Here is a 21,248-nt window from a genome sequence, read left to right as displayed (position 1 = left end):
TCTCGCGTCGTGTCGTATAAGTGATGTTAGTTCTTACGTTTCACGAAAATACCAAATATTGAAGGTTAAACATTCCGTGAAGAATTTTTTTCCCAAAATACTGTCAAAATCGCTAAAACTGCAAAACCTTGGATAAGACTGGATAGATTTGCTGAAAATGAAGATTAATACTCAAGCTAAAAAAAAATTTTTAAGGGCAAGGTGACAAAAATGACAATTAAATGTACATTAAGAAAAAAAATATTTTTCTTGCAACAGACTTGGCGATTTTTAGGTTACTGTTTTCTCTAGAGAAAAGGGTCCAGAATCCGAGTGTATCATTTTATAAAGCAACTAGGAGTTTTTATTTGATATCTTTTGGAAAACTGTTAAAAAAGTACTAAAGTTTTTGTTTCTGTTGATTTGTTGACTCTTTCACTAAGTTTCAAGATGAGCATCAAACAAAATAAAATTAATAATCGACGAGACGGTTGCTGGAAAACTACAATATTTTGTGTTTTTTGAGCCAATGGAGTAAGTTATTCTTCTAGTTTCATGTTCTTTCTTCTGTCGTGGGACCATTTATCGTATTTCTCCCTTTTTTTGGCTAATCTCATGTTGCTCTTGTTGCTGTTGTTATTGTTATAACTATAAAAATAGGCAATCATATGAAAAAACTCACGACTTCGAACACTAATGCTTACCAATTTTTACCCATGATGTTCTTCAACGTTCTTCTTCTCGGGCAAAAAATAAACATTTCGATGCAAAAATAATATCAAATTCAGGCTCAGCGTCTTCAAGTTTTGTATTCTTTTTAACTTAGAGGTATTTTTTTGCTTCGTCAGCAATTGTATGAAGTCGCCCCTCTGTGTGGTGGACGTACGCTTCAACACAGAAACGGAAAACATATGAGTTACGTTCTTGTCTCCTGTGCTGATGCGCTGGCTTAAGCGAGATGGGTGGAGATCCTTAATCTCATGCAAACCCATCCCTGAATTCGCCCAAGCCAGTCCCTCCTGCCCTCTCTCCTTTGTTGTAATTCTTCAGTTTCCTGTCCTATCAGACTTTACTCAAACGGATCGTCAGGTCCTTTGGTTGTCTATTTTCGGCCCAAAGCAGGATTAAAGTCGAAACCTCTGCAAATTGAAACTTAGAAGGTCAAACCGGACAAGCTCCGTTTCGTGGCCAATGATCCGAGCCATTGGCCTAAACGAGTACAAATTTTTGAGTGCTGTGAGCTCTGGTAGAACTAAAAATAAAAATTTACTTTTTTTTGTTATAGTTGATGTGCCACAATCCAAAAATTTACACAGTACCGAAAACTGAAATTTACAGCTAATACAAATGAAGCTGAACCCTTAACTTTTAAATTTCGTTATGATTGAACATATGAATCAAAAGTTATGTAAAGAAAAGTTATCCTAAGGTTGTTTAAACTCACTCATTTTTCTCAGAGATGGCTGAACCGATTTCCACAAAATTAGTGTCAAATAAAAGGTCTAGTTGTCCCATAGGTTGCTATTGAATTTCATTGTAATCGGATTGTAACTTTGTCCGTTGCTCATAAAAATGTCAAATCACATAATGAAAGTAAACATATTGACTTTCTCCTAACGATCACTGGCTAATTAAAAGGTAGGAAAGTGATCCAAATGGCTGAATATCATATACTACTCGACTCAGTTCGACGAATCGAGCATTTTCTGCATGTATGCATGTATAGGTGTATATGTTTGTGTGTTGGTGTGTACGTGTGTCTGTGTGTATGTGCACCTTTTTTCGCACTCACTTTTCTCAGAAATGGTCTGATCGAGCTTTTGAACCCTTGAACAATGAATTTCATAATGTTCGAACATGTGGTTTTAAAGTTATAGAAAGAAACGCAACCCGCAGACTGTTTAAAACTATAGATACGATCAAAATATGTGGCCTCAACCTCATTTAAAATTGATATTGTACTATTTCAATGTTTGCGGCCTTGCTCGGGATTGAAGTTGAAATTTAAAGTCATTGCTATGATTTCACTTTTTTTTTTCAAAGTCATTTCAATCATTTCATTTTTTCAAAAGGGCCAAATGTCGTATATCACTAAACTCAGTTCGACGAGCTGAGCATTTTCTGTATGTGTGTGTAACGCTCTCCCAATCTCACTCGATTTTCTCAAAAATGGCTGAACCGATTTCAATGTAAATAATTGCAAATGAAAGGTCTAGTTGCCACATAAAACCCTATTGAGTTTTATTGTAATCTGATTTCTAGTTTAGAGGTTATGTATCAAAATGTAAAAATCACGAAACATCAATATCTCAGAAACTACACAGCCGATTTGAACACAACTGATTTTAAATGAACGGGCTACCTAAAAAACTCTTAACTTTCGAATTTTATGAAGATTGAACATGTGGTTGAGAAGTTATGGAAAGAAACGTGTTCTGGAGACTATTTAATCTCACTCATGTTTCTCAGAGATGGCTGGACCGATTCTCATAAAATCAGTGTCATATGGAAGGTCTTGTTGCCCCATAAGTCCCTATTGATTTCTCCTGCAAACGGATTATAAATCTATTTTTACAAATAATAAGTTTGAATGAGAAAGGCTGAGTCTGACCGCAAGGTGGATTAATTTAGGTTTTTTTAAAGTATGTCTAAGGAAAAGTTGTTTGTGAAATAAAGGAACATAAATCCTTATCGTTGGATAATGTATTATCGCTTTGAAATACTCAACAAATTCAGGCGGAATAAAAATAATACATTTTACCTTTGTTAGGGCCACGTGGTATATACCATTCGACTCAGCTCGACGAACTGAGAAATGTTTGTTCGTGTGTACGTGTGTGTATGTATGTTGCCTGTATGTATGTGACAAAAAATACAAACGCACCTTCCTTATAGAACGCAATATCCGATTTTGATGATCTTATACGCAAACAAAAGCTACTGCGCTTTCCCAGAATATTACCGAGTTAATTTTTGATTAGTGGCTTAGATTTTGAGAAAGTTATTGACCAAAGAGTGTTTTCTATCACATAGGATGTTTAACTTTAAACGTAAAATGAATCTGTGGAGAGCCAAGAGATGTATACGAAACGACTCAGTTCAACTAAATGAACATTGGCTGTATGTATGTGTATGTGTGCCTGTACGTTTGTATGTGTAAATATGTTGTTGTTGTGTAATATTTTAAAATCGAACAAAAAACCGGGAAAAACACCTCTCTTCCAGAGTGCATTATCCAGTTTTGGTGTTCCCAAGTGCAAATGAAAGCTCCAGAGCTCTTCAAATATCATACTGAGCGAGTTTTTTCTGTTGGTTGTTTGATTTGTAGAACATTTACCAAAGAATTTTTAGACATGGAATATTTGACTGAAATGAAATGATCCATTCTCTCTCTATCATTCTTTATTTTTTTCTCTCTATCTCCCTTTCTTTCTTTTAATCGCTCTCTCTTTTATAAAGCGCTTTTCATCTCTCAAACTAAGCAAATTAAGAATAGAAGACATCTGTGCATAATTTTCTCACTCTGTGTGGCAGGGCCGGATTTAGACGGTGGGGTCCCGGGGCAAATTTGTTTGTGAGGCCCTCTTTTCTTAAAACATTCAGAGGTAACGTTCTGGGAGGTGACGAGCAAAAAAAAGGTCGCCCTAGGACTAGGGAGGCCCCTTGAATCGGGAGGCCCGGGGCATTTGTCCCCTTTGCCCCCCCTCAAATCCGAGCCTGCTGTGTTGTGCGTCCTAACTGGTGTGAATTGATAATTCTAGAGTTTCTCTCCTTTTGAGACAAATGCTGTGACAAGTATGTCTCTTTATCCGGAAATAAGGTTCGAGTTATCGTTGAAGATTATTTAAATTGATTTTTCAGCACGCCAAAATTTCTGTAAGCCGCAGTGCATTAGGAATTATGCTAACTTCGGTTCTACTTTATTATAAGTACAGTCCTTAAAGTTATTTTACATACAAACAAAACTACTATTGTTGCTCCTTGTTCTTAAAAAACCTTCAAGTATGAACATAGTTTTGTTAATTTTGAACCTCCTTTTGTAAAAAATAGGGTAACAATGAAATGTATGGGAAAAATTGACCTTCGAATTTCGTATAGCAGTAGGCCTCAAAAGTTTCATCGTCTCGGAAAAAGTCTACATGCAAAGTTTCAGCTTAAATGGAGCACGGATAGTAGTTCGTAAAATCGGCTGAGGACTTCCTTCAAGAAGACGGTACTTTTGAAGGAGTTAGCTGCAATTCGTTAAAAATATTCGATGTCCATTCAAAATCTAGGGTAGGGAACAATTCTAAGCAGCTTTAGGAACTGCCTGTGTGTTGAGACGAAATACTCGGAATGTGTAGGGTGAAATTCAAACAGAAGTATATCAATCTGCTCTCTATCTTTTACTCTGTCAGAACTTGTTTTAAGATTGTAAAACTAAGTTAGCAAACTTTAACAATAATCAATTAAAGTTACCAATCGAGGGGCACTATTCCAATCACCCCGAACCTATTTCAAGCAGTTTCCATATGTTTTGCAGGCGTTTTTCTGCAGCACCCGAAGTGGCTCCTGAATGGCTGCAATATAGGTCGATTTGTTTCAATTGTTTTTTGTGCACAGATTTCTTTGTGAATAACGGTGTTTCTTATATTCGTAAGACAGCTGGACAGTCAAAGTTTTCGTTCAATCATTGAAATTATCTAAATTGATCAAAACTCAGGAGTTTGAGGCTTGTTTTCTTCGACTGATTAAAATAGGTGCTACAGAATAAGCCGTTCCCTAGCCTATAATTATTTTTTTCAGGTCCTGCAATTTTTGAAGTCCAAACCATTGTGCTATTGAGACTTGGATTATGGGGAATTATATCAATAGTATTGCAATGAATTGACATACATATTTGCTGTTCTAGAATAAAATCTGCATCAATGTTATCTGCTACTGTTCCTGCTCGTTCAATCAACAATTCTCTTCGCGCAAAAAATATGCCTTTTTATGCAGTTTTTGCCTTTCTTAATGCATTTTTTGCTTACCCAGTATTTGAATGGAGTCACCTTACTGTGCAGTAGATGTAAGCTTCAGCACAAAAGTGTAGAGAAAAGAAAAGGCGGTACGTGCTTCTTGTCTCCTGTGCTGGTGCGCTGGCTTAAGCGCGATGGCTGCAGATCCCTAAACTCCCACTCCCTCATCCCCAAATGCTTTCAACCCAGTCCGTTCTGCTCTGCCTTTCCTGTTGTAAATTTTTGTTTCCTCTCTTCTCATAATTTACTCAAATGGATCAACAGGTCCTTTGGTTGTCTATTTTCAGTCCAAAGCAGGACCAAGGTCGAAACCTCTGGAAATTGTTCATATTTTGAAAAACCTGGCGTCATGTTGTAAGACAGACCGGATAAGCTAGGATCGTGGCCAATGACCTGAAACGGGCCAACGATTTAGGAATACAAGTTTTCGAGTATTTGTCTCTCCCGTTCCTTTCGAATATCATATGAAAATAATAGTGAGAGCTCTTACGCTATTTATGCACTCACGAATTCACTTGGTGTTGGTTGTCTGTCAGTTGTGCTTTGTTTTTGATGCGCTATGAATCAATTTCCGGGAAGTCATAGTAAAGCGGTTTTTGGCCAGTGACCACCCTTGCGCAATATTCAAGCGTCTGAAATTGTATCGGGTTGAGTGAGATTTAGTTTATAAACAACAACAAACAATGTCGCACGCTAGCCTGGAAGGGCTAATGCGATCTCGATCAACTAGATTAGTTGAGAGAATTCGTTACCGATATTGTTTTCGGCACATTTTGCATGTTGTACAACGATACACCGTGCCCCAGTGCTGAGTCGAGAAAATTTCCAGCTCGTAAAGATCCTCGACCTTATCGGAAATCGAACCCGATATCACAACTGTGCGGGAGAGCTAGCCGACCGACATCGCTAACCACAGAACCACGGGGATCACGGGGATTTCGTTTATGAAACCATCAAAAGGTGCAAGGAGACCAACCTCTTCAGTGAACGGTAGAAGATGCGGTCGGTCACAATCTGCAGGGTCACCGAATGTCTTTAAGGCTCTGAAGGAGCGTGTAATAGCCGGCGAAACTGGCAAAGTTCCGTTCGAAAATGTTAGGTCTACAAAAAGCGTAATGTACATGACGTTCCCGAGTCCTCTCAGACAAAGAGATTCGTTAGGACAAAAAAGATACTGTCACGCTGGTCACGGGTCCATTTTTTTTCGATGAGAAACTATTTGTACTGGAGCTGCCTCACAAGCACAAATTGTACGTCGCAGCAAAAGACAATAGCTCGGTGTACCAGAGGAGTGCTCCTCAATCTCAAAGTTTTTCAGCGATGGTTTGTGGGTCAGTTTGCAAACGAGGTAAGCTTCCACCGGTTTTTTTTTTCATCGATAAAGGCGTCAAAACCAATGCTATTTTTGTAAAAAGTTTTAGGGAACACTGTTGCCTCTAGTCTACGAAAACTTTTCGGAGATGACCACTACGTGTTCCAGCAAGATGGTGCACTAGCGCATACTGCGAATTCGTTTCAAAGCTGGTATAGGGAGAATTTGACGGATTTTTTGGATTAAAATGAATGACACCAATCTTCTCAGATCAGAACCCGACAGACTCTTTTAACTGGTCCTTCATGAAAAAACAGCTTGTTGATTACAAGATCCCTAACTTGGAACAGCTTAAAGCGGTAATCGAGAAAATCTAAGATGGAATACCCATAACATCTATGCGTGTCGCATGCAACAGCTTCGAAACGCGGTTCAAGTTGGTTAAGCTAACTGAGGGCGGAGTAATTTCAAATCATCTGCTGTAGATGTTTACTATGACAAGTACTTCTAATAAAAGATTATCACAAATTAAATGTGTCATATTTACATACTTACTTACTTACTTCAGTAGCTTGAAGCCGTGGTGGTTTGTGCCGTATCAAAAAATTTTCTCTCCTCTCCTCGGACCGGGGCTACTCGTTGCCAATTTTCTAGATGTCTCGAAACTCGCAGATCCGCCCCAATCTGGTCAAGCCACCTAGCATGTTGGGCCCCCTGGGTAGGGTCCTTGAAAGAAATTGATTTTACTACACTGTCGTTCGGCATCCTTGCGACTAGTGCTGGGACTCTCCGGATTTCAATATCCGGGTATCCGGCATTGGATTCGTCGAATATCCAATATCCGGTATTACCCGACAGGATAACCGGGTTTACGGATAGTCGGATATCTGGATATCCGGATTTTGTATCCGAACATAGTTCAAACATAATTTTGTAAATAATTACTTACGAGGTGGTGGGGGATCGTGAAAAAAGCCTTTTTCGTGTTACGTTTTATTTGACCGGGCTTCAAAAGACAGAAAAAGTAAATAATGTACCCCACCAAATATTTTTCGCAACACTTGCCGTTCAAATACGGCCAGTGCGCGTATGTTGCTCACGAACAACATGGTTTAAAGTCCATAGAGAAAAACTGATATACGAATTAGGGTTTTGTACATCGTCAGTTTCGTGCGGCGCCGAATAGTTTTGAATCGAAGTGTCCTGCGAAGGTCAACTTCGGCCCAATTTGTAGCTCGAACACGTCATTAGATTTCCTTACTTGTGGTATTGTCGAAGGTTACCAAAGATCCTAGATATACGAACTCATCTACCACTTCGAATTCATCGCCGTCCATGATCACCGTCCGTGGAAAACAAATGTTCGTTTCGCACTAGCCTCTCTCTTTCATACACTTGGCTTTTGATGTATCAATTTATAGTCCAACTCTCCTAGTTTCCCCTTTTGGTCTGGTGTAGGTTGCCATCACCGTCCCAAAGTTTCTCACAATAACAAAAAGGCCGTCTACAAAGCCTATGAATTGACTACCTTTGCTGAAATGCGGGCCTCTCGAATTACACCCTCAAGAGCAATGTTGAACAACGTGCGAGACAGTCCTCCTTGCCTCAACATTCTGCGTTCCCGATATGCACACGTAACTCGATCCAAGGTAGCGATAAACATTATTTGCTACAGCTGATCTAGATTGACTAGCTGCTTTAACTCCAAGAAAACGTGATGTGTAGGCACGTTATGTACACGGCATTTTTAAAGGATCTGCCGAAAAATCAAGATTTAATTCGTAGTAGCGCGTGCTTGCATGAAACCCGCTTGGTACTTCCCAGAATTCCTTTTTCTAGAGAAGAAATATTCACTTATCATTATGGATGAGACGTGGAGATCAACGGTGTCATAACCGATTCGAATCTGTCTGTTGAGTGTACTTCAGAAAGCGGTATCTGCTGCTAATACTACTTTCTCCGACGGGAAGATACTGGACTGCAAGCAATTGCAGGCGGCTTTACAAAAGTATACTCCTCGTCAAACTCGTTTCGTGTTCTGTTTGTCGGATCTGCATTACTGTGCTGCTGTATCATAAACCTCCTCCAGCGCAATGCAACGCAGGGATAAAATTAGGTGGTTGGTTAAAAAGTGTTCAAAGTGTTCTCACGCTGGAAGGTTTGAGAAGATGGTGACCACTTCTATCGAAACATTGAACTCCTTTGATTTGCTGTCTTCAGATGAAACGGACTCTGACGATCCACTAGTTAGATCCACATCCTTCCCAAAAAAGTTCCCAAGATTTCTCAAAGAGAAATGAGTAGTGCAATAGTTGGCGAAATTCCTGGTCCAAAGGGAAGCTGGGATGAGATTACATACTATAATTCTTAAGGTATTCGCTAGTTGCCTCTTTAAGGTATCCAATTATTGCTTGGCTAAATGTAGGTCAAGATTTCATTTAAGTAATGTCTCATATTATGTGAATAACTTTAGTAGTTTTTTCTCGATTCAGCCCCTTTCGTAAGGCTTTGGTATTTTTACACAGTACTTTCGCGTTAAATCTGCCGATTACAGTAAAAAATTAACTTATTTTAACGTGCAAGGGTCGTTATGAATTGTGCAATGCTGATAACATATAATTTAATTAGCTTCTTCCGAATTCCTTCATTCAATGCTATTTTTTCAACCTCTAGGAAAGGCCAGGCTTAAGACCCCTTGCCCCCCTTGCCCCATACGCACGGCTACGCTTTAGATACTCACTCTTTCGTCAGGATAAAAACCCCATCAACCCATACCTGGTGTTAAAGTTTGCTCAATTCCGATTTTGTGCACAAATGGTGCGGTAAAAACACACCATAAAAATCAGGCCCCATTTCTTGTCGACAATTGCTCGCCAGGGAGCGACGAAGAGGCGTCACCAGCCTAACGGCTTCGGATAAATTCCGTTGTTTAATGCTTTCGCGGTAAAAGAGAAACGCGCGAGCAGCTCTCTATCGAAGGCAGAAAAGGTTAGCAACGCAAAAAGGTTTTAGCTAGCTGCGATAAAAATGTATGCTTTAGATTGCATGTGTCCTCCACTTCATGCGGGGATCTTTTTACTAGCGATCGGGAATTGCTTCGATTTATTTGGGAAGCTCTCAAGCAATGCTGCGTTTAAAATCATGTGGTGAAGATGAGCCTCTCAAAAATATACCTCAACCTTTCCGATCCTAGTTTCAACCTTGTTAAAACTCAGTGGTTTCCTTACTTTCCCACTAATTTGTTTATGCCCTGTTAAGCATGTGTCTGTCCTGCGTTAATCTCTTCTGTGTTGCTCATGTTCCGCATTACAGTAGTTCTCTATATATTCCATATTTGCATTTAGTCAAGGACTGCTGGATAAAAAAACTCACAACTCGAAAAAAACAATCACCTTTTGGCTTAGCTTGATATAAAAATACTCCACCGCTCTCGGAACCACGACCTGTTTTATTCTTCGCAACCTGGACCGAGTGGGACCTTCATATGAGCTGCTCGTCACAAAAGCCCACTGAAATTACGGTGTTGCTAATCCCGCACAACCCTATTTACTAGACTGAAAACATGATACTGTTCCATAAACCTACTTCAAAACCAACGCACCGTGAACCCGCTGTTCTACCGGGGTCTGCCTTTCATTAGGAAATTACTTTTCTCAACGATATTCAGTCGTTCCTGTCCTAGGGCAGTGCACAGTAATGGGACCGCATTCACTAGCTGTTCGCAGTCACCACCCACGAACCCGGATGACGGTGGAACCGGGGCACCGTTTAATGTACTGTGAAAATGAAAAGAATCATAGTTTTAATGGATAGTATGACACGAACACTCTGCTGCCCGGTACGATTGGGATGGAAATTTCCTAGTATTAATAGAAAGCGTTTTGGACGCAGGAATCGTAAAATCGTGTCCTATGGAAATGAGCGGGATCGGTGGCTCATTACCGGGTGCATTGCAGATGGTCTATAACGCTGTAAATGTTAAATGGATTTAGCAAACACAAAAGCGCACTTGTTGATGTTCCGTTTAGCAATAATAGGGTAATTAAAGTCTAAATTTCACCCAAAACTGAGTTTCCATTCAAGGCAGCTATGTGTTTTCGAAATTATACCACTGGGTAGTCCTTTCAGCTTTCCCTTTTGCGCATGACAGCAATCATTCTTATCTGCTCATTTTAAACGCAAAGCAACGGCAGTAATTAAACCGGTCTTAGTGCTAATGCACTTTCTTACAACCGTCATCATCGTTCAGCTTCCAGTTCCGCTTCAGAGCCCGGCATCATTCAAGCCAAGATGCAGTTCCTGTTTCGAAATCACGTAAAAAAAAAATAGAAACGATTCCAGCAGCAACTATTTGCAAGTAACAAAATAATAATCCGAGATTACAACTTAAGCTAGCACTCTGCAATCCGTTTACCCCGACTTTTCTCGACTTTCGTCTGCATACAGAATGGCACCGGAGCGGATGCTCGTTGGCCAGTCATTCACGGCACGGAACGGGACGGAAGGACCTGGTCGGAAGGAAATGTTTTCTCGTCCCTGCTAGAGTAAAATGAGAAAGTGGCGAAGTATTGCCTATTTCAAGAGAAAAAAAGAGGCAAAAAAACAGGAGTGGAAAACATTATTCCCAGCTTCGTAGGTAGTGGGAGCTAGTTTATTCTGCTCCACGCCAGGCCTGTAAGTACTTCAAAAGAACACTCGTTCACTTCTATCACATACCTAGTCGGCCATCCACTCATTGCTCATTCACTCACTTATTGTACCGCTCCTTTTGGCGGTGTTGTAAATTCACTAAGCTCGCGTCTGGCGAAACTTAAAGCATGAAGTGCCCTCATGCAAAATATGGCAAGTCGGAAGGCTTCGACTGCTGTCAGCAAAGATAAAGTACGTATATAGCTGCACATATGTATGCACACAGATGCTGTGCACATCAACATACACGGTAAGTGCCGGTAAGTTAAGATAGATGAGAGATGTCTTTCGGGCTGTTCACTCAACCGACACCGGATGTAGCATCGTGCAGGTAAAATGCACCCATGAGCGGCCCCATCTGATGCATCATCGCCGTCGATGGTTTACCCTCCCCCAACCTTCCCCGGTTTGAACTAATAATTGTGAAGTGGAGGTGGTAAGACCGGAAGCCGTACCAATCTGGTACCTGAATATAGCGAGCGACGACGTTGAAAATAAGGATGCCGAAAGTATGAATAAAGTACTGTCGTAAAATAGTGGCGGGTATTTGTTGAATTTTTATCACTTGAACGGGAAACCTCAATAAAGTTTTCGTGGCAATATGAGAGCTCAAAAATCAATTTTAGGTAAAAGAAGTCTTTTCTATACTGAGAATTTTCATGTAGTAAAAGTTTAGTAACATGCTTGATGCTATGATAAAGTCGCTGAAAAGGATAAGAGAATAGTAAGTCAGGTACTGCAACACATGGCGGGTAACTTATCAATAAGTGACACTGCGAGAGGAAATAAAAACAAAAAGTGCAAACAGTAAAAAACGCTCAGTCACACAGATTTTCTCTCCGTGTATCTCTAGTGAGGGAGTATGGTTTCACGGTGTTTGTTTTACTTCTAATTATTGTTGCTGTCTGACCAAATCAAGTTGGTTTTTAATGTTTGTTTGTATCTCTTCGGCTGGTAAACGGCTGGATAGTGCGTACCATCAGTGCCAAGTGAACCTACAGGAATAAAATAGACCCCACACGTGGTCCTTAGCCTCTTATTCAGCCAAACCCATCCAAACCTCCACGCGGTGCCAGTTGGAATAAGAGCAACCAAGGGAAGATCGGATAACCAACCCTGGTGGGAACTTGGTCGTATGCTGACAGGGAAGAAAAGGCTTATTTGAGTTTCCGAGCGTCTGTCCTCCATGTTAGGAACGGCTTAAAACGGCATCTGTACCCCAGGTTAGGGGCGGCTGACTACCGTCCTCGTGCCAACGTGAGACTCTAGACAGTGTTGTGCACGATGGTCCTTCGACGATACAGGGGGTTACAAGCTTTACAAGCCGCCACCGTAAAACACTCACAAGAAATGAACGAGGAACAGAGTAATTCGGACTGGAAAAATCGGCACAGACCCATGCGACGAAAGCGGACTATCGATTGGAAACTCGGGACGTGGGATTACCGATCTTTCAATTTCCAAGAGAGCACTCGAGTGCTCTCCGAAGTATTGAAATATCACAGGTTCGACATCGTAGCGCTGCAGGAGGTGTGCTGGAAGGGCTCAATGGTACGTACGTTCCGGAATGGCCATGCCATCTACCAGAATTGTGGTAACACACATGAGCTGGGGACAGCTTTTATAGTGATGGGCGAGATGCGAAAACGGGTGATTGAGTGGTGGCCAATCAGCCCTCGAATGTGCAGGTAGAGAATCAAGGGCCGGTTTTTCAACATAAGCATCATCAACGTGCACAGCCCTCACCTCGGACGGACCGAAGACGACTAAGACGAAATTTACGCGCAGTCGGAGCGTGAGTACGACCACTGCCCAAAACATGATATCAAGATTGTCATCGGGGTTTTCAACGCTCAGGTCGGCCAGGAGGAGGAATACAAACCGGAGATTGGAGGGTTCAGCGCGCACCAGCTGACCAAAGAAATGGGCCTAAGATTCATCGACTTTGCCACCTCTAAGGACATGGCCGTGCGTAGTACCTGCTTCCAGCACAACCTTCTGCACAAATACACCTGGAGGTCACCAAATCAGACGGAAACACAAATCGACCACGTTCTGATTGATTGTCAGCACTTCTCAGACAGCATCGACGTCAGATGCTATAGGAGCGCTAACGTCGACTCGGACCACTACCAGGTGATGGTTGAGATGCGCTCAAGACTCTCCGTTGTTAACAACATTCGGTACCGAGGCCCGCTTCGGTTAGATCTCGCGCGACTGAAGCAACCTAACGTAGCCGAAAACTATGCGGGCTCGCTCGAAGCTGCACTACCGGAAAAGGATCAGCTGGCGGAAGGTCCTCTCGAGGACTGTTGGAACACATTTGAAACAGCCATCAAGAGCGCAGTGGAAACGTCATCGGAAACGTCATCGGTCGAGCCCAACGAAAAGAGTGGTTCGACGACGAATGTAGAAGAGTGATGGATGAGGAGAATGCTGCGCGGGCGGCTAAGATACGCAGTGCCACTCGTCAGCACGTGGAAAGACACCGACAGAAGAAGATGCAGCGAACCCAAATTTTCCGGGAGAAGCCCCCGCCACCTGAAGGAGGAGGAGTTCGCAGAGCTGAAACAGCTGCATCATTCTCAGGAAACGCGAAAGTTCTACCAGAAACTCCACGCATCCCGAAGAGGCTTTGTGCCACGAGCCGTAATGTGCCGGGATAAAGGTGGTAGTAATCTGACGGACGATCGCGAGGTGACCGAAAGGTGGGAGCAGCACTTCGACGAACACCTGAATGGCGCCCAAGCAGGAGACCATGGCGGTGGAGAAAGCGATCCCGCCGGTGCGACAATTGAAGAAGATGTGCCAGCCCCAACGACAGGCGAAGTTAAGGATGCCATCAAGCAACTGTAAAACAATTAATCGGCTGGGAAGGATGGGCTCGGAGCGGAGCTTATTAAGAGCGGCCCGGAGAAGCTGGCCACCTGTTTGGCTGGTTGCAAGAATTTGGGATACAGAACAGCTACCGGAGGAGTGGAAAGATGGGATTATCTGCCCTATCTATAAGAAAGGCGACAACTATCGTGCGATCACCATCCTGAATGCCGCCTACAAAGTGTTTTCTCGAATCATTTTCCGCCGCCTCTCACCCCTAGCCAATAGATTTGTGGAAAGTTATCAGTAATGGAAGGACGGTCTACGACCGACCAAATCTTTACTATACGGCAGATCCTACAGAAATGCCGTGAATACAGAACCCCCATGCACCACCTATTCATCGAGTTTAAAGCCGCGTATGACACTATCGACCGAAAGAGCTATGGAAGGTCATGGACGGAAACGGCTTTCCGGGGAAGCTGATTAGACTGATAAAGGCTACGGTGGATGAGACGCAGTGCTGTGTGCGGATTCCGGGACGAGCAGACATCAACGGGGTACGATTTTCAACAAATCCAGTCAATTCGTTTGCTTTGCTAATGATATGAACATTGTCGGCAGAACAAGTGCGGCGGTGGCAGAACAGTACACCAGACTAAAACGGGAAGCAGCGAGTATTGGGTTGCAGACAAATACGTCTAAGCCAAGTATATACTAGCCGGCGGAACGGAAGCTGGCCGATAACGTCTAGGCAGTAGCATTACGATCGACGGCTATGATTTCGAGGTAGTTGATGAGTTTGTCTATCTTGGCTCACTGGTTATTGAGGACAATGATACCAGGAAGTCGTGCCTACTATGGCCTCCACAAGTAATTGTGGTCGAACAGATAAGGCCCCCGTACGAAGTGTAACCTGCACAAAATGCCCATAAGACTGGTTGTTTTCAACGGGCATGGAACATGGCCAATGCTCCAGGAGGACCTGCGAGTGCTCGGAGTTTTCGAATGACGACGATGATCAGAACGATCTTTGGCAGCGTGCAGGAGAACGGAATATGGAGGCGGAGTATGAACCATGAGCTCGCGCAGCTCTACGGCGAGTATTCAAAATGGGCTTAGAACTGGACGGTTCTGCCGAGCATGCCGAGCAGGGTGACCATAAAAAACGACTGTGTTCGATGTATTTAATTTCAAAAAAATTCATAACTTTTGAACCAGTTGATCGATTTTCGATCTTTTTGAGTCAAATTAGAGGTAATTACGTCTAATTATAAGAAAAAATACAAAAAAACGCCTTTCAAAATGAGACCAAGAGATATTTTTTTATGTTGCCCCAAAAAGAATGACATACAAATGAAAAACGCATATTTTTTATGATTATTATATTTTTTTTATGATTACTGGAGCTATAACATTGTAGAAAAAAATTTTCTTTTATCTACAAAGATGAAAAAGTTAGATACTTGATTGCATCGAAAATGTTGGTCACTCTAATTTTTGATAATTTTTCAATAAGCGTCTTATCATATTTAACAACTTTGTAGAAAAAAGTTTTTCTTTATAATGTTGCTATAGATCCCTAGACCCAAATTTCCCCCTAAATTTGGTTTCTGGACCATTGTGCATTGTAGCTCATGAACCTCATGAAAACTTTAAGTTTAGTAAAGCGGGCAATGTGGTAATTTTTCGAGAATGCGAAAATGAACGGGAATAGAAGGTGTGACTTTGGGCTTAGGAAAAAATTCCCTCGTTCAGACGGGACTCATGAAAACTATTGGTACATAAATTCTAGCTACTCAGGATGAGCTCCAGAATAAAGCTGAAGCTAAATCGATGTAAGATGCACGAGAATTGCTTCTCAAGTGCAATTGTGTAAGTGTAATTCATTTCGCGGTAAGTTTTACAAACAAACAAAAAAGGCACCGATGGGGAATTCTCTTTCACCTTTCCTATGTGAACTTTTTATGGCACATTTGGAAAATTAACTAAAGGAAAAAACTCCTTACCAGGTAGGTGGGAGAGGGGGATATGTGGATGATATTTTTTGCATTTTAAAACAGGGGGTTTGGAAAAATTGGAAACTCCAATCAATTTGAACTCGAAATCTTCAGGAAACCCACCCATATAAACGAGCACACCATTCTTTGCAACATAAAATGGCTGCTTTTTACCATATAATCCACCGTATGGAATCTTTACTTCTCAGTAATGGAAGGAAAAAAACGAAATGCAATATAACTTTGAAATTGATGAGCTGATTGGAAATAATAGAAGAACCATTTAAGCTATTTGTGATAAAAGAAACGAATCCAACATAGGAAATCTTACACAGCATTCACTCCGCCAACAAACAGAAAGATCGGAAAAGAGTAGTTGTTGAATACTATGTTAATTTTACACCATTTCAGATCCGAAATAACCGAACCTATTTTCACGAAGATCACGATGACTACCGACAATATTAGTCTAGTTCGCTCTGTAACATCCCCTTGGATATTAGATGTCACAGAAAGTTTAGAAATTCTCAAACCAAACCCAGCCAGCCTCCTCAACAGAGATAAGAGTATTCATTTCATGCTTTTTAAATGTCTACCTATAATCTCCTGACAAGGCATGGACCTCCAGGCCGCACGTCTCCCTACCTAACTTGAGTTGTTTATGTTCTCTGATTTAAAACTTGGCCCATTCGATTTCCTACTTGAATGTAAAAGTTAAGGGATTACGTCATTTTCTCCACAGTCCATATACGCACTGATGACGACATCAAATCGGTGTAGAAAAACGTATATGCGTTTTGACAAGTGAAAGTGAAAAGTGAAAGTGAAGTGACAGAAGCAAAAAGTGAAATGATTCCAATGTTTTATTAAGCGCATCAAAATCCAAAATAGCATTGTATACTGAACAGATTTAATTTTGACAAATGACGCTTGGATGCCATTACATACCAGTGCTGCCAACTTAAATGAAAGTTAAATAAAGTCATTAGCTTGAAGAGACAAATCGCGCGAAATGACCGATGGTCAAATATCGACCATTTTTGATTTGAATGAAACTTTGCACACGTAGCACGGCTTAGCAAACTGAGCATTTTTCACAGGTGGAGAGATTTTTTACACCCATGAGTTACATTCTAAAAGGGCGTATGCCTTTTGGCACAGGTTTTATTCGAAGCAATCGTATCTATATACGAAAACAGATATTATAGGTAACCCAGTAGTTATTGGTTGCGTACTTTACAAACAGTTATTATTAGTAAACAAGTAGGTAGTGTTGCACGACAAACATATTTTTTTATAAAACATTCGGCAAGGGGGAACGTGTAGGTAGGCTAAGGTTTAGCGCTTGAGTTATTTATTTAATCGTTTTGTTGTCAAAGAATGAATTGTATATTTTTGATCAAGCATTCCAATAAACGTATGGTTTTTGCTGGAGAACCATGGACAAATTAAGAAAAACGTGTATTTTCCTTAATAATTATAAATTTTCGAGCTTAAATTAGAAATAACTCGAAAACCAATGCCTTTAGAATGTTTACTACCAAAAGCTTTTTGATTCAAAATGACTTTCAGCATCTTTTAAAATCATCAGAATACAAATATTTTGAAAAATGTTTGAATTAGAATTTTCATAAAAAAATTAATCTACCATAAAAAAATATTTTTCATTTCTTCATCCTGGACTTTTTTTTGAAAGTTGCGTATTAACGTCAAGTTTCTTTAAAAAATAAAAAAATTCAACTCTTATTTTTTAAATTGAAATTTAATGTTTATTTTAGTTTTTTTTGGTCAAAAAAAATTTTTTTTTGTACAGTGTTTTACATGGTGCATTTTTAATTCCCTACAACTTATACTCAGACAGTTTTTCTATACAACCAACGGTTTCTGGGCTACAATGCTTCGAATAAAACCTGTGCCAAAAGGCATACGCCCTTTTAGAATGTAACTCATGGGTGTAAAAAATCTCTCCACCTGTGAAAAATGCTCAGTTTGCTAAGCCAAATACGTGTGCAAAGTTTCATTCAAATCAAAAATGGTCGATTAAATTTTCGCGTATTTCCAGGCGATTTGAAATGATTTTGCTCTGAATGGTTTTTCCAGTATCACAATTCGGTATACACTGGCTTCAAAGGGTTGCAACCCGACCTGCTCGCTTACAGTTGTTCCATAGTTGTTCAACGACAAATAAAAAATTTACACGGAGAAGAATATATTCGGAATTACAGCACTAGCAACGCTTGATTAGCAATGTCGTGATTGAACATTTTAATCTCACCATTTGCTAATTGTGAAACAGAACATCTTTTCGCAATCCCTAGCCAGTGGCATTGGTAGCTTCTTCTAGAACGGCAAATTCCTTTTCAACGATAATGACCCTACCAGCAGTAAATCGTTAGAGAATTCCGCTGAATACTTTCCTTATCCGAATCTGTATACTCAAGGCGTCTCGCGTTTGGTACAGCAGCCAAAATTGGTTTATTTCCTTTCCAGCAGAATGATAATGGATCCGACAAATTTTAATACAAATTCCATTTCCCCAGAGCTATTTGCGTTGGGCTTGGATTTGGCCCTCGATAAAACCATTATTTCTAATCAGCGAAATATTCAACACGAATTCCAAAATAGCAACAACGCTGCCAGCGAATTCCAACAGCGAAACAGAGCACGCATACATCTAAATTAAAAACTAAAGAAATAATTCTTGCTTTGGAAGTCACCTACGTCTAGAAGCGAGAAGCGCTTCTTCGTTCGAAATTAGTTGAGTTTGTTAATCATGCACGGACGGTTAAGCAAACCCGGATGTTGGCTGTCAGAATCGATAGAGCAGGGCCATTATTCGAGGCGGGTCGAAACACAAAGAAAAACATTGAATATTAACTGCTCTCCCAACGGGCTCTATTAGTAGAGGATTGGTACGCAGTAATCGGAACAAGCTGGGCCGAAATTTAAATTGAGACATACGACTGCTCAGGAAAAAAATAAACGACAACAGTCATTAGATCAAAGCCCTCTTAAAAATAGAGTCGCCCGTTTTCAACACTGTTCTTGCTGCCGATCTTTTTTCAATCATATATTTTAGATCCATGCATCATTCAAGATGCAAAGCATTACAGCTGACCTGCATGGACAGCTATGTGCAGCCAGCGGAGTTTCTGAAGTGTTAGAATTTTCATCACCTTAATCCTTGAATGTAAAACAACGTCGGTTGCTGCTGGCGCATTTAATACGGACTGATAGCCATGAAGTCGGTGACGAAAACATCAACAACAGCAGTAAAAAAATAGAGGAAATGTATTATTCTTACTCACCGCTCACAATATGCACATTGATGCAGTCATTATTCATACCGCCCACACGGGCTGCAGAAGAAACAAAGGAAATAATGCACCCGACGTTGTCAGCTGGGCAGCACAGCAACACTCTGCACTGCACTATACCGGCATGACGATTTCGCATGTCGGTTGCTTGACGAGCGTGGGTAAATCTCTGTTACCTTTTCGACGCCGTCGGTCGCATCGTGTTGTCGTTTTAAAAGCATACATTTTAACTTCTACTCAACCTAGCCTGGCCGGACGGATGCAGAGCTTGTGTAGTGCCGTTCCAAAGCACTTCGCAGCGACGACTAGAACCGGCGAGATGCTGTTCAAAAAAAGATGCACACCCGGGGCGAGAAGGAAGATGGGCGGCAACCCATCGGTGAAAGAAAGGAAGGGGTGTTAGGGTTGAAACGAAAAAGGCCTAGTTTCTGTAACATGCACAATGAGTACACGTGTAACGAAGCACAAGCGCGCGCGAGACTGCAGCCAGCAGCCTTTGCACATTTCCACTTGTCGGCTTCTTATGCCAAATGGTGGATGGTGGCAAGATACATGAATGCATTTCCGTCGACCGAGTGTGTGTGTGTGAGCTGTTGGCAAGCATGAGAGAGATAGAGAAGCTCTATTTCGAGTACTTTTAGAGTGGTATACTAAATGTCGGCTTTTATGCTCGGGCTACAAATGTAGATGATTAAAAAATGGTAGTTTTTTTGCTGCACTTTCTTGATAACACGACGACTGACATTTTGCACTTTGCTCCGATTGCTATACTGCTTGCCCCCACCTGGTAGTAATTGGCTGACACCGCACTGCAGGTGGGACGATGTTGATTTTTCTTCCCAAATGTGGGTCACCCAGACCTTGGCAATAATACAAATGGCGTGGATCATCCTGTCGTCTGTCGAGGTTTTTGGGTTAGTACAAACAATAGAATTTACGTGTGAACCGCGTGTGACCTGCATGTAAAGTCTACTTTACGCCCGCTGTGGCTGGCTAGGAATTCTGTACTTTTTTGTTAAATAAATGAATGGATCGAACCTGTCATTGTTATGAAGAAGTTGAATTATTCAAAATACCCACTTCAAGCTGATCTTTTTTCAAGCAACGGACTGGAGTAACAAACTTTTACGATGATTTGGGACACGTTTTTATAGAGAGCGGCAAGTTCTTGTTAGAAAACAAAAGAAAAAAAAACACATAATTCACTTACAGTGTCTGACAGATGGCGACTCTGAAAAAGGGATAAGAGACAAGAGAAGACATTCGGTTGGATGCTGAAAGCGAAATTGAATTTGATTACTACGGTGTGCAAATTATAGATTATTACAAGAAAAAAAAACGATTTTTTTATTTGTCTCCTGCTAATATTGCCATAATCACAATTCCTTGGATATACGAAAGATATACGTTTATTCGGTCAGTTTTATTATAAGAAACCTACCCTACCAGAAAACATAAGAAAAGCAACAAAAAACTGAACATACAAAAAACAGAAACGACTTAATAGAGAAAAAACTCAATTCAACTCAAGAAAAGGTGGTAGCACTAAAAAAGAAAAATAATATATAAAAAAATAGCACAAGATCCCACATACCTTAAACTGGGGTGACTTTGATCACTGTACCTCTTTTTTGAAAATGTGGTAAAAAAGCGCTCGTAGTGCTTGGGATTTGTCGTAATCTTCACTGATTGTGTGGGTATATGTCTGCATTGCTACTATTCATGCATTTCCTGCTATTTGAAGAGCGTTTTTCATGCTAAAATATTAATTGAAAATAAAGTGTATTTTTGGCGATTTTTATTGCATACAAACAATCGGTTCAAGCAGATTCAAAACAACAAGTTGCAATACGTAAAGTTTTTTTATTTTGTTCTCAGATTAGTTTTTAAGATGAACAAATATTATAACAATGCATTTCATCGTTATTTGTGCATGTTTTTCCTCGAAGGCAATGTTGAGTCCAAATAATCTCCACAGCGTATTACATATTTCTTCTTAACAAAAACCCAAGATGTGAAGTAACATGCAAATTTGGACAATTGTATAAGTCATATTCAACGTGGATTATTTTTCGATGATTTTAGACCACCTTCCCTCTCAGTGGATAACCATTCATAAATATTCTAAAAATTT

General features: G+C 40.7%; 1 protein-coding gene and 1 pseudogene across 7 annotated transcripts in view; one reads left to right on the top strand and one right to left on the bottom strand.

The window, feature by feature from the left end:
* Positions 1-11,027, bottom strand: part of LOC129729137 (uncharacterized) — a 40,404-nt pseudogene extending 29,377 nt beyond the window's left edge.
* The window catches only part of LOC129732671 (dipeptidase 1), a 649,785-nt gene that overhangs the window by 195,360 nt on the left and 433,177 nt on the right, over positions 1-21,248 (top strand). The window lies entirely within an intron of this gene.

The sequence above is a fragment of the Wyeomyia smithii genome, chromosome 3 (assembly GCF_029784165.1).
Source record: "Wyeomyia smithii strain HCP4-BCI-WySm-NY-G18 chromosome 3, ASM2978416v1, whole genome shotgun sequence".
NCBI lineage: Eukaryota > Metazoa > Arthropoda > Insecta > Diptera > Culicidae > Wyeomyia > Wyeomyia smithii.
The sequence above is the reverse complement of the archived record's forward strand: the minus strand, read 5'-3'. Positions and strand labels throughout refer to the sequence as shown.